The sequence below is a fragment of the Procambarus clarkii genome, chromosome 11 (assembly GCF_040958095.1).
Source record: "Procambarus clarkii isolate CNS0578487 chromosome 11, FALCON_Pclarkii_2.0, whole genome shotgun sequence".
NCBI classification, from domain to species: Eukaryota; Metazoa; Arthropoda; class Malacostraca; order Decapoda; family Cambaridae; genus Procambarus; species Procambarus clarkii.
This window is the reverse complement of record NC_091160.1, coordinates 50,200,991-50,214,715: the sequence shown is the minus strand read 5'-3', so window position 1 is coordinate 50,214,715 and position 13,725 is coordinate 50,200,991. Positions and strand designations below refer to the sequence as shown.

Genomic DNA, 13,725 nt, shown 5'->3' with positions numbered 1-13,725 from the left:
ATACAAATAAATTTAAAATATAAATGGAATAGGGTAAGATTAGATTTAAGTGTAAAATTTTACAATGAAACTGAGGTAGATGCTTGCATAAGTGCATGGAGACTTGAAGGATTATTTAGGAAAATATATGAATAGGAGAACATCAGGTAAATGGTAAGGCAGAAACAGCACCTTAGACAAAGTTAGATTAAGTTAGGTTAGGCTCAGGCACTGAAAGAGTTATTTTAAGTACTGGCATTGATCGGGTTCAGGTTTTCAGATATACCACAATCACTTAAGAAGGCCAGGAGTTGTTGGTCACATTTTATTTCATATCTTTTTCCTGTAGCTTCTTTCTTCGCAAAAATCGTACCATTCCTTGTGTAGCACTGCTTGATAAGACCAGGGTTTTGTTTGCGAATTTGGCGCAGCCTGTAGAGGAGGGATCCACGCTGCTTTGTAAGACACTCATTTATATAGAGGTTGGTTTGTTGCTGAGCAGCTGTTTGTATGAGGTCAAACTTCGCAGAGGGATTTGCAAGTTTGATGAGCATTCTCCTGTTACGGGGATTGTTTTTATCTATCCTAATAGCCTATTTGATTTGAACATTGACACTGATCTTTGAATTAATTAGGGTGTTGGCTATGTTACAGCAATCCTCACCTTTTTGTTCAACAGGTAGATCAGTAGAGCTAATTATCAGGGAGTCATGAAGTTGTTGTTGTTCTTGGTCATCTTTGGAAGCCGCCTGGTGAGTCTGAAGGAGATTGATCTGTTTTTCCAGCTTTTTAAGGAGGTCACTTTGAGCTGAGAGAGTTTCTTCAGCCTGAATCTTACGTATTTGATCCATTGCATCATTTGCAACAGTTTGTATGTTGAGAATTTCTTGGTTGTTGTTCATCGACGATTCAAGGAGGCGGTCTATGGTATGTTGTTGTTGATTGGTAGCAGTCTTTCCTGTAGACATATATTATTAAATATGACCGAAAAAGCAAGATTAATAATTCTAACACGAATTTTCTCGATCTTTCTTATGTTTCTTTTCACTGTTGATGGCAATTGAAAAATCAATTCTCCAAAATTCATTTTTATTTCTAGTCTGACGCCACACTTGAACGCGTTTCGTAATAACTTATTACATTTTCAAAGACTTTTAGTTTACACACAAACACAACTATTACCTCCAAACACTAAACAGAGTTCCTACTTATGCTATGATTTAAACAGCTTTCATTTTTCATTTTATACCCGCATTTTGGGTGAGGTGATATGTTACAACAGTTTTGGATGAGGTGAATAAAACTTTCAACACAGGATAGAACTCGAAACAATGGGAATTGAAGATAAGAATAGAAGTAATTGCAGAGGGCCTATTGGCCCATATTTCTTGATGCTTCTATATTGGAGCGGAGTCTTGAAGTGGGTAGAATATAGTTGTGCATTAATTGGCTGATGATTGCTGGTGTTGACTTCTTGATGTGTAGTGCCTCCCAGATGTCAAGCCGCCTGCTATCGCTGTATCTATTAATGATTTCTGTGTTTTTTGCCAAGATTTCTCTGGTGATGGTTTGGTTGTGGGAAGAGATTATATGTTCCTTAATGGAGCCCTGATGCTTATGCATCGGTAATCGCCTGGAAAGAGATGATGTTGTCTTGCCTATATACTGAGTTTTTTTTAGGCTTACAGTCCCCAAGAGGGCATTTGAAGGCATAGACGACGTTGGTCTCTTAAAGCGTTCTGCTTTGTGTCTGGAGAGTTTCTCATGAGTAGGCTGGCCGTTTTTTTGGTTTTATAGTAAATCGTCAGTTGTATCTTCTGATTTTTGTCTGTAGGGATAACGTTTCTATTAACAATATCTTTCAGGACCCTTTCCTCCGTTTTATGAGCTGTGGAAAAGAAGTTCCGGTAAAATAGTCTAATAGGGGGTATAGGTGTTGTGTTGGTTGTCTCTTCAGAGGTTGCATGGCGTTTCACTTTCCTTCTTATGATGTCTTCGACGAAACCATTGGAGAAGCCGTTGTTGACTAGGACCTGCCTTACCCTACAGAGTTCTTCGTCGACTTGCTTCCATTCTGAGCTGTGGCTGAGAGCACGGTCGACATATGCGTTAACAACACTCCTCTTGTACCTATCTGGGCAGTCGCTTTTGGCATTTAGGCACATTCCTATGTTCGTTTCCTTAGTGTAGACTGCAGTGTGGAAACCTCCGCTCTTTTCCATGACTGTTACATCTAAAAAGGGCAGCTTCCCATCCTTTTCCATCTCGTAAGTGAAACGCAGCACGGAACTCCGCTCAAATGCCTCCTTCAACTCCTGCAGATGTCCGACATCAGGTACCTGTGTAAAAATGTCGTCAACATACCTGCAGTATATGGCCGGTTTCATGTTCATGTCAACTAAGACTTTTTGCTCGATGGTACCCATGTAGAAGTTTGCAAACAGGACACCTAGGGGAGAACCCATGGCGACCCCATCTACTTGCTTTTACATGTGCCCATCCGGGCTCAAGAAGGGTGCCTCTTTAGTACAAGCTTGGAGTAGTTTCCTTAGGATATTTTCTGGTATGTCAAGAGGAGTACAGGCTGGATCACGATACACTCTGTCGGCTATCATCCCGATTGTCTCGTCCAATCGAGACAGCAACCACCCTTCTCCCCCCCCCCCCCCACAGTCCCACCGCCCTCCCCACCATTCTCCCTTACCCCCGCCCCCTTGTCCTCCCACCATTCCCCCCTCCCCGTTCCCTCGTCCTACCATCCCACACTCCCTTGTCCCTCCTACAATTCTCTACTCCCGTGTCTCCTCGTCCTTCCACCCCCCCCCATACCACCTCCCCCGTCCCCTCATCCTTCTCACCATCCCCCACTCCCATCCCTTCATCCTTCTCCCACTCCCTCAACTGATGTGTTCCCAGATGACATGATGTTCCCATCAGAAAAAGGGGAACATCAAATAATGTGACGTTCCCTTTACTGAAAAATAAGAACAGTTAAAAACAATGAAAAAAAATATATACTTACGAAAAGAACGGTATGGTAAACAACACAGGTCAACTCCAACACAATGTCACACAAAATATTTAAGTCGAAATGAAAATAAATCCAAATCTATGAAAATTCAATTTAGAAATGCAGTCGGAAAAATTGAAATTAAATTGTAACATTTAATGCAGCATGTGTTGATTTTACATCCAACAGATAAAGTTTAAAAAAAAAAAAAATATGTTTTTACCTGTCACAGGTATGGCATTTATATAGTAGATATAAAAAAATGACAGTATTTGAATGCAACGTTGTGTCAAAATTTTAAAGCAATCGGCAAAGAGGTTTCGGATATTTCTCTCGCATGAAAACATAAAAAAATTAAAAAAAAAAAAACATGTTTTTACCTGTGACAGACATGGCATCTAAATAGTAAGTAAATAAAAACACGCTCGTATGCAAATCGAACGTTGTCAAAACTTCAAAGCAATCAGTGAAGAAATTTCGGCGATTAACAATTTTGAACAAACAAGCATTTACATTTTTATTTATGTAGATAGTCTAGCGGTACCCTGCCACGCGTTGCTGTGGCTCAGCCACAGCAACCTTCCCCCGTCTCCCAGTCCTCCACACCATTTTCCCCCGTCACATCCCCTCGTCCTCCCAATCATTCCTCACTCTCCCGTCCCTTTGTCTTCCCAACCATTCCCCCCCTCCCCTGTCCCCTTGTCCTCCCAACCATTCCCCACCCCCCCTCCTCTGTCACTTTATCCTCCCCACAATCTCCCACTCCAAAGTCCCCTCATCCTCCTAACCATTCCCAACTCCATCCCCTCTTCCTCCCCAACATCTCCCACTCCCCTGTCACCTTGTCCTCAACATTTTCAATTACCTATCCCCTCGTCCCCACCATCCCCCACCTTCCACATCCCCTCGTCCTTCCCACCATTTTCCCCTCCCCTGCCCCCCTCGTCCTTTGCACCATTCCCCTCTCCCGTCCCCTCATCCTCTCCATTTCCCACTCCCTCATCCAACGCAATCCCAAATAATCTGATGTTTCCATAAAAAAATTAGGAACATCAAATGATCTGATGTTCCTATCACTGAAATATAAGAAAAGTTAAAAAATGTAATGACAAAGAAAAAATAAAGACAGAAACTATACATGTAAAATGAACTGTATGGTAAACAGCTCAATTTTAATGCAATGTCACACAAAATAATTAAATAAAAATGCTAATAATTCAAAATCTATGAAAATTCTATTTGTCAATGCAATCTTGAACACTGAAATGGATTTGTAACATATATAGCACAGTGTGTGTTGCTATTACGTGCAACAGATGGCGCCGCTTTTCAAAAAAAGGATGCTTTAACCTTTAACAGGTGTGGCATCTATATAGTAGGTATATAAAAACATGAGCGTATTTGAATAAAAGTGTAAAAATTTCAAAGCAATCGGTGAAGAACTTTGAGATTATATAGAATGTTGCTCTTACATCCAATAGATGCCGCCGTTTCTCTTTTTTTAATGTTTTTCCTGTCGCAGGTGAGCCATGTATATAGAAGGTATATAAAAATACACGCCTATTCGAATGCAACATTGTGTCAAAATTTCAAACCAATCATTAAAGAGGTTTCGAAGATTTCCCTCACATGAAAACACAGTTTTACAAAAAAGCATGTTTTTTCCTGTCACAGATGTGGCATCTATGTAGTATGTATACATAAACATGCTTGGATGCGAATGTAACGTGTGAAAATTTCAAAGCAATCGGTGAAGAACTTTCGGAGATTAGCGACTTTGTACAAACGAACATTTCCATTTTTATTTATATGTACATGATGGTATCCGAGGCTATTTGCCCATCATCCCAACAGCACTCTGATGGTAATCTTGGGCATAGTTATTTTATCAAATCACCTCATTTTTTGGGGCCACGTGAGCAACAAATGTAAATAAGCCTGAATGGTCCCTAGGCATATATGCAACTGAAAACTCCACACCCAAGAAGTGACTCGAACTCACTGCCAGGAGCACTATGCAACTGGTGTATGGGAGACCTTAACCACTACCATCACGACCGTACAAAATACGCTCGTGAAAACTAGGAGATCTCAAGAATTTACAATCAGAATCAGCAGCATTTGTCTGAAGCAGATGTTGAAATTGGCATCCTTCCGTGGAACAATTTATTGCTTCATCAAAACACAAATGGTATTCAACTACACAAGATATTGTGAATCTTTAGTTTTCTCAGCATTTTCCAGACCAATACCAAGATTCCGCATCCATAATATGTCACTTTCTCTTTGCTTAACTTTAAAGTAAAATTTCTGTTCCCAATATTTATACATTATTTGTATTACATTTTTATATAGGGAAAGACTGCAATACCATTAAATTGAGTCTTTTCAAAAGGTAAATTTTATAGGTATGATTTTTAATGGTTTAATCACAGAAGATTGTCATTATTATGATTTGGCAATCACATTTTCGTTTTGCATTACAGTGTCCCCTGACTGAAAAAAGAAGTGCAGTGGAAAATTTGAGCTCCAGAAGAGATGTAAAGAGGAGCAACCACTTACCACTCAAGAAATGTTAAGATATCTACACTACTACAAGAAGAAACGAGGACAAATTATCCGAGTATATTCAAGAATTACAATGTGATTATTCCCTTCATGTCTCTGCAAGGTAAAACATTAAAAATACTTTTTGCAGTTCAGATCTTTAAAACTCTCAACTCATTTTAATGTGTTCAATTAGTAAGAAAATATGTAATATTGCACCTTTCTGATTTCTATTATAAAACACTTCCATTTTCAAGAGTGGTACTGGAGAATATTGCTTTATTATTTGTGTCCTTCTGTCAGACTTAATCTATATTTTTATATATTTCAATTACATACAACAAAATAAGTAAAGTATATATTTTACTCAAAGATGTTTTAAATATTATATTCCTGGATTGTAACACGTACACCATTGAAAACAATTCTGTCAGAAGAGAAACGTGGATTATTGGCTCTTTTGAAGCATGGTGAAAAGCAGTGTGCTGACAAGCTCTCTGAAGCCAAACACTTATTTAGCTCCTACCAGCCAAATGAGGTCTATGAGCCTTTCTTTGAGATCTTAGAAAGTGATGAAGATGAAGACATGTATTTAGAAAATGAGTAGATACAAATGAACAAATCCACAAGGGCTGTGATAAGGCTTCGAACCTACATCCGAGAGGATCCCAGACGCGCCTTAATCGACTGTGCAACAGCATGGTAAAAGTAAATAATTATCAAAAGAAGGCACCAAACTGGGAAGGCAATGTAGCACCATCAAATGTGTGGAATAATCATAGGGCGCTAAATATCACCAAGGATGCCAATACAAGAACAAAAGCGCATAAGGCGAATGATATCAAAAGTATCCGAGTCACCAAGAATTCTATTGAGGGACAGGCGACCGCGAGGGGCGGTCGGAAAGCAAGACACACGCTCATCCTGGAAGTCGGGACATTCAAGAAGGACATGCACGACCGTAAGAGGGACAATGCAATTAGGACAATAAAGAGCAGGGCGGTGCTCCATCAAGTGACCATGGGTTAAGCGAGTATGGCCAATATGCAACCTCGCCAGAGCCGTTTCCCATCGCCGGTTACAGTGGTAGGAGGACGGTCACGAGGAAACAACATTTAAGAGTACGTAGGTTGTTACCAGTAACAGACGACCAAGAAGCCTGCCAACGGATAAGGATGGCAAAATGGATAACTGGGTAAAAGTCGGAATATGGGATACCTTTATGAGAGGTGGGACAAGAGCGGACAGCTTCCTTGGCGGCAGCATCCGCACGCTCATTTAAAGACACACCAATATGGCTGGGAACCCAACAAAACTCAACCGACTTAAATTTACTGTGAACAAGAAACAGCCAATGCTAGATCTCGACAACTACTGGATGAACCGGATTAAAGGACCCGAGAGCCATGAGGGCACCACGAGAGTCAACAACAACTACAAAGGAAGACAGACAACGAGAAAGCAGGAGACGAAGAGCAGAGAGAATAGCATAAAGCTCCGCTGTAGAAATGCTAGTCTCCGGAGGCAAGCAACACATAAGTGCGATCAGGAAAAACAGAGTAGCCAACACCGTCCACAGACTTAGACCTATCGGTGAAGATAGACACGGAGCGGGAGTGAGAAGAAAAGTGCTCAAGGAAAAGGCGTTTTAGAACCGTAGGAGGGGTAAAAGCTTTAGTGATGCGGGTCAAGGATGTACAAAACTGCAGAAGAGAGACTCTCCACAGGGGCAAAGAAGGAACAACACGAGGAGAAACATTAGAAACATGAACGGAAAGAGAATCCTGTAAGCGAGATAACCGGACAGAAAGAGGGAGGTGGTGAAGAGGAACAGGAACCGCAAGAGGGGTAAAAGTTAAAGCACGGCAGAGGCGACAGGAAGGATGTTGTTAGGACCCCGCAAGATAGCGAAGACAGTAGCGATCACGGCGGTCCTGGAGAGACAGGAAGCCAGTGTCAACATACAAGCTAAGGACGCGAGTCGAACGAAAGGCACCAGAACTGAGGCGCAACCCAGTATGGTGCAAAGCATCAAAATGGCGAAGAGTAGAAGGAGAAGCAGACGAGTAAGCAGGGCAACCATAATCGAGCTTAGACAGGACGAGAGATAATGTAAAGCAAGGAGAGTGCGCCTATCCTCTCCCCAAGAAGTATGGGACAATACCCGAAGGACGGTAAGGACCTTAGAGCACTCAACACGGATGTAAGAGATATGGGGAGACCAAGACAAACGAGTGTCAAGGAATAACCCCTAAAGCTTTGCGGAATCTTTGTACTCAAGGGGATGACCATAAAGTGACAGAGGGACGAAGAATGACCCGTTTCTAAGTTTAAGATATGGCACAAGTCTTAGAAGTAGAGAACTTTAAGCCATAATCAGTGGCCCAAGACGACACGGCATCAATCGCAAGATGAAGCCGGCGCTGAAGGAGAGGCGAATCATCAATCTGACAGCAATGAGCAAGATCATCGACAGAGAGAGCGGAGAAGACACCTTAAGGAAGAGAGGAAAGAAGACCATTGAGTGCAACCAGAAAAATAGTGCTCAGAACAACTACCTTGGGGCACACCTTCGTAATGCTGAAAAGAGGCAGAGAGAGAGCGGTACCAAGGCGCACCCGAAAGGAACGACGAGAGTGGAAGCTGCGGAGAAAGAGGGAGATGACCACGAAGGCCAAAATTATGAAGCTGGGATAGAATATGATTTCGCCAAGTGGTGTCTTAAGCCTTTTCCAGGTCAAAAAGGACGGCAACAACGGAGGTCCTCGCAGCAAAAGCAGTACAAATATAGACCTCCAAGTTCACCAGGACATCTGTCGTGCTGCGGCACTTGCGGAAACCAAATTGAGAAGGGGAGAGGAGGTGATGGCGTTCCAGGAACCACATCAGACGAACGTTAACCATACGTTCAGAGAGTTTGCAGACATAACTTGTTAGGGCAATAGGGCGAAAGTCCTTAGGGGAAGTTACCAGAGACCCTGGTTTGTGAACAGGGAGGACAACGGCATCAAGTCAGTTCTCTGGGACTGACGACGACTCCCAGATCCGATTATACAGACTCAATAAATACCGAGAAGTGCACGGAGGGAGATGGCGAAGCATCTCATAATGAATACCATCGGAACCCACCGCCGTAGAACCGCAGATGGCCAGGGAAGAACGAAGTTCAGAGAGAGAGAAGGGATCGTTATAGCAAAGTTGAAGACGAATGCAGAAATCTAAAGGACCAGACTCAAGGACAGGTTTACGAAGAAGGAAAGATTGGGGAAGATGAAGACCAGAGCTAACAGAAGAAAAGTGGGAACCCAGTTCGGTAGTGACCTGCAACGGATCCGCCACAAGAGTACCACGGAGGTGAAGGACCGGTGAAACATCGGGAACGAACTTACCCACTATCATGTGGATACGCTTCCAGATCTGTGGCAGGGGAGTTTCGGACATAATTGTGGAGACATAAGGTACCCAACATTCACGTTTTGCTGTATGGCCCTTCGGGCCACCGCACTCGCTCTCCGAAAGAAAAGAATCGGCCGTCTGCCGATGGCGGTGCCTCTTCCAGGCTGCACGCTTACAGCGGATAGCCCGAGCACAGTCTGCATTCCACCAGGGAACACACTTCCGCGGACCCCGAGAGGAAGAGCGACGAATAGAGCGGTGGGCAGTGTCGAAGGCAGTGTCATGAAAACGGAGAACAGACCAGTAGTGGATGGGCGGGGTCCGGAGTAGGAGGAAGGAGGAGGAGACAACGGAGAGGAGCAGTCAAGGACAGCAGCAGGAAGAGGGTTAGTAGAAAGGGGGGAGCGCACCTCAGCAAGAGCAGCAACCGAGAGGGAAGCGGGGGCCAAAGAAACCTCCAGAGCAGGAACAGAGCGCGCAACCACCGAAAGGGGAAGGAGCGAGAGGGGCAGAAGTAGGGGCCGAGGAAGAAAGCAAAACCTTTTTACCCACTGGGGAGGAGGAAGGAGAGGAGCCAGGCTTACGCTTCTGACTTAAAGAGACAGGTGTCTCAGCAACTACGCACTGGGCAACGGATTCTAGCGTCTCAACAGGAGAAGCTGAACGAGAGCACACACGACGGCCGTTTGGAGAGCGATGGACATCAGCCCGCACCGACAGGCGGCGGGGAGAGTCAAGAGATGGAAGGGAAGGAAGGGAAGGAGGAACGGAGGGAGACGAGGAAGAAGACACAGGAGACCAGACAGACTGGGTAGAAAGAAGGGGAACCCCAGACAGAGGACCAGGAGGTGGATCCTTCAGGACAGAATTCAAAGGAACAGAGGAGGGGGCAGTGGGCGTATCAGGGTCCAAGGCCCGGAAACGGTTGTGAGTCTGAGGAAGGTGGGAAGGACGAGGAGAAGAAGAGCGTAACACGCAAGCATAAGAGATATTAGCATAATGCGGGAGCCGGCGAACCTGGCGCCTCGCCTCAGGAAAAGATAAACGCTCCCGGTGCTTCAAGTTGAGGACGGCTGCCTCAAGCTTGTAATGGACACACGCACAGGATATGTTACGATGGGCCTCACCACAGTTGAGGCAACGAGCCCGGGGAGAAGTGCACTCCTACTTAGAGTGACCTTCGCCACCACACAAAGGACAGAGAGAGACAGTCCCAGAGCAGCGGAGGGCACCATGCCCAAACCTCCAGCACTTGTTACAGAGCCTAGGAGATGGAATGTACTCCTGGACAGAGCACCTGGCACCAGCAAGAATGACAGAGGGTGGAAGGGTCCGACCATCAAAGGTAATCTTCACAACCTGAAGGGGTTGACGGCGACTACCACGAGGGGGACGAGTAAATGTGTCCACCTGGAGAATAGAATGGCCCTGGGCATCAAGAATATGTCTAATATCGTCGTGGCAGTCTCGCAGATCCCGAACATCGGTCGCAACATGGGGCGGGAAGAGAATAGTGCCAACACTGGTGTTCAACTGAGCGTTCTTTGAGACCCGAACAGGGGTCTCGCCAAGGCAGGATAAGGCAGCCAAGCGGGAAGCTGCATCCTGAGAAGGAGCAGCAGCGACACGTGTACCGAGACGAGTGGAGTTGAAGGTAACAGAGGCATCCATGGAATCAACGAAATGTTGATAGAGGGAGAAATCGTCAGAAGGCGCAGAATCAAGAGGGAGGAGATCAAAATATTTGGCCCATGAAGCAGGACCAAACAAGGCTTGATAGGTATCTGAACGTGAAGGAATCGAGCGAGGGCGGCCGTGACGAGGATGGCATTGAGAACCCCCAGAGAGAGGGGTTAAAAGGTGCAGTAGTTACAACTAGAGATGGAGCTGCGTCAGGGGACGAGGTAGTCACCACTGGCAGCTTGGGGCTCGATCCAACCACAGAGGAGGGAGGGGAGCCGAGGGGAGGAGTCAGAGGCCAAAGGAGGAGCAAGGTCGGGGCCCAATGCAGCAGAGGCTACAGAGCCTGGTCTTCCAACACTAACCGACTTGGGGGCTTGGTCGCCCACCCCACGAGCCTTAGAAGGTAAAGGAGAAACAGTATACATCGCTACAAAAAAGAAACATTCATTCACGAATGTGCCCCCACACCCACAATGGAGCCACAATTAGAGTCGGGACACCCAACAAGAAGTTATCACCGATCTTGCAGGGGCCTCCTAGGGGTGCGTCGTGAGTATACGCCCCAGAAACACCACCTTAAGAACCGACAGTCCATCGAGATCGGGTTCAGTGACGAAAGGGGAATTGACAATAAAAGGATCCCCTCGCTCGAGACGTTGGGTACTACAGTTCTACGGGTGCAAGAGTATGCCTCCTCAAACACCCGGGCGTCAAAATAGAAGAAGTCCAAGGGAATAACCAAAACAAGCAAAAGGTCGGCAGGAAACGACAAGCAGATAGGAGAAGAGGGGGGGAGAAAAACGAAACAGAAGGAAAAGGAAAAGTTGCTCAGCACAATTGGAGAGAACAGCAGCAGGAGCACAAGGATACAAAAGGACAGAGGGCTGTCCCAAGGAGCACCACACTCCGGCAGCCGCCCACTAAGTCCCCCTCACGGCATCAACGAGCTGAGCAGGGAGGGGGGCAGCATGGTAAAAGAATTGCAACCTTGAGTTCAACTGACCTCACACCAATCCTGCCGTCTCCGAGACGCAAAGAAAGGGCGAAGAGGTAGAATAGCTAACTGACAGAGATCGGGTGCATGGGGGAATTGTTTAAATCCCTGGTTTGTGGCTCTGATAGACTGCAGAATCAGTGCAAGGTCAGTTGAACCCCCAGTTTCAATTCTTTTACCATGTCGTAGCACAGTCGAACAAGGCACATCTGGGATCCTCTCGGACGTAGGTTCGAACCCTCATCACGGCCCTAGTGGATTTGTTTTGAGGCATCACGCTATTGTGACTTGTGTGTAATGAATAGATACACGATAGGCTCTTCATTATTTCTCACTTAGAAAATTGCTTACTCTTGTTCTGTTACTTGGTTACATAAATTGACCACACACACAAATTATGTTGCTTGGTTACAGAGATGCTTAACTACATGAATTTTATTGCTCATTCATAAGCCCATTATGTGCCTCTAAAAATTTATGCTGCCACCCACAGGATGGGTATGCTGTGCATAACAAACTAAACTAATCTTATGAATGCATATACTTCTATCTGTTACTATAATAAAACTGGATTATATTAAAATATTTTCCCCCATGCTGTGTTTTGCTCAACCCTCAGAAACTAACACTGGGGAAAAAAAAAAAGTGTGGTGGCCATGAGGAGGATTCGAACCCCTCACTTCGTACCCTCAAGCTAGCGCCCTAAACCACCATGCAATGACTTTGTGAAAGGTAATGCAACCTGGGATACCACTCAATCCTCTACGATTAAATCCAAATCTCAATGATACATCACTGTTTTTACAATACAAAAGCATGTACACTCAATATAAATTATCTTAAACACTGAAGTGAGTGTTGTGAATTGATGTGTGATTTAGAAGTTGAGTAGGTATGGAGGGCAAGTACTGGGTTTTATTGCTTGGGATGGTAAAAAAAACCAATCAAATCAAAATCAAAATGTTTATTCAGGTAAAAGAACATACAACATGAGTTGCAAACAATGTTGGATTTATAGATAGAGCTAGTACATACAATACCTAAAGCCACTAATACGCACAGTGTTTTGAGCAAGATGTGGGGGGAAAAAATGGTGTCACATTTCATGGTCACAGTGTTAGGCAACAGGTACTCGAGCTGAAATACGCAGCAGTAGAAAGCTTTCAATATAAAGTAGCAGCAGTAGAAAGAGGCATTGAAAGTAGGTAAGTAATTATCAAAAGAAGGCACCAAACCGGGAAGGCTATGCAGCACCATCAAATACGTGAAATAATCAGAGCGCGCTAAATATAACTCGAGGATGTCAATACGAGAACCGAAACGCATGAGGCGAACGATATCAAAAGTATCCGATTCACCAAGAATTCTATCGAGAGAAAAGTGACCGCGGGGGACGGTCGGAAAGCAAGAGACACGCTCGTCCAGGAAGTCAGGACATTGAACAAGGATATGCACGACTATAAGAGGGACAATGCAATTTGGACAATAGGGAGCAGGGCGGCTTTCCAATAAGTGACCGAGTATGGCTAATACTCGCTTGCTAGAGTCGTTTCCTACTGCCGGTTATGGTGGCAGAAGGAAAGCCATGGGGACACACGATGCTTAAGAGTAGGCAGCTTGTTACCAACAACAGAAGACCAACAATCCTGCAAACGGGCAAGGATGGAGGAATTAATAACCGGGTAAAAGTCGGAATGAGGAATACCTTTACGAGAGATAGAACAAGAGCAGATACCTTTCTAACAGCAACATCCACACGCTCATTTAAAGAAACACCAGCATGGCTGGGAACCCAGCAAAACTACAGATTTTTATTTACAAGAGATAAGAAACAGCCAATGCTGAATCTCTGACCACCGGCTGGACAGGACCAAAGGACCCTTGAGCCATGAGGGCACTACGAGAGTCAACTACAACCACAAAGGAGGATTGACAACAAGAAAGCAAGAGACGGAGAGTATGTAGTTGAACGATGTAGGCAACAACAGTAGCCTTCACCGTTCGCAGACCCATTGGTGAAGAGGGAAACGGAGCGGGAGTTCGAAGAAAAGTGCTCTAGGAAAAGGCGTTTCAGGACCGAAGGACGGGTAAAAGCTTTAGTGATGCGGGTCAAGGA

At 44.8% G+C, this 13,725-nt stretch overlaps 1 long non-coding RNA gene across 1 annotated transcript in view; it reads left to right on the top strand.

The window, feature by feature from the left end:
* The window catches only part of LOC123748220 (uncharacterized), a 62,759-nt gene extending 50,555 nt beyond the window's left edge, over positions 1–12,204 (top strand). Inside the window, exon 5 of the long non-coding RNA XR_011228103.1 lies at positions 5,476–12,204. This is a non-coding gene — a long non-coding RNA (uncharacterized lncRNA). The remainder of the gene's footprint in view (positions 1–5,475) is intronic.
* Positions 12,205–13,725: the final 1,521 nt, after the last annotated feature.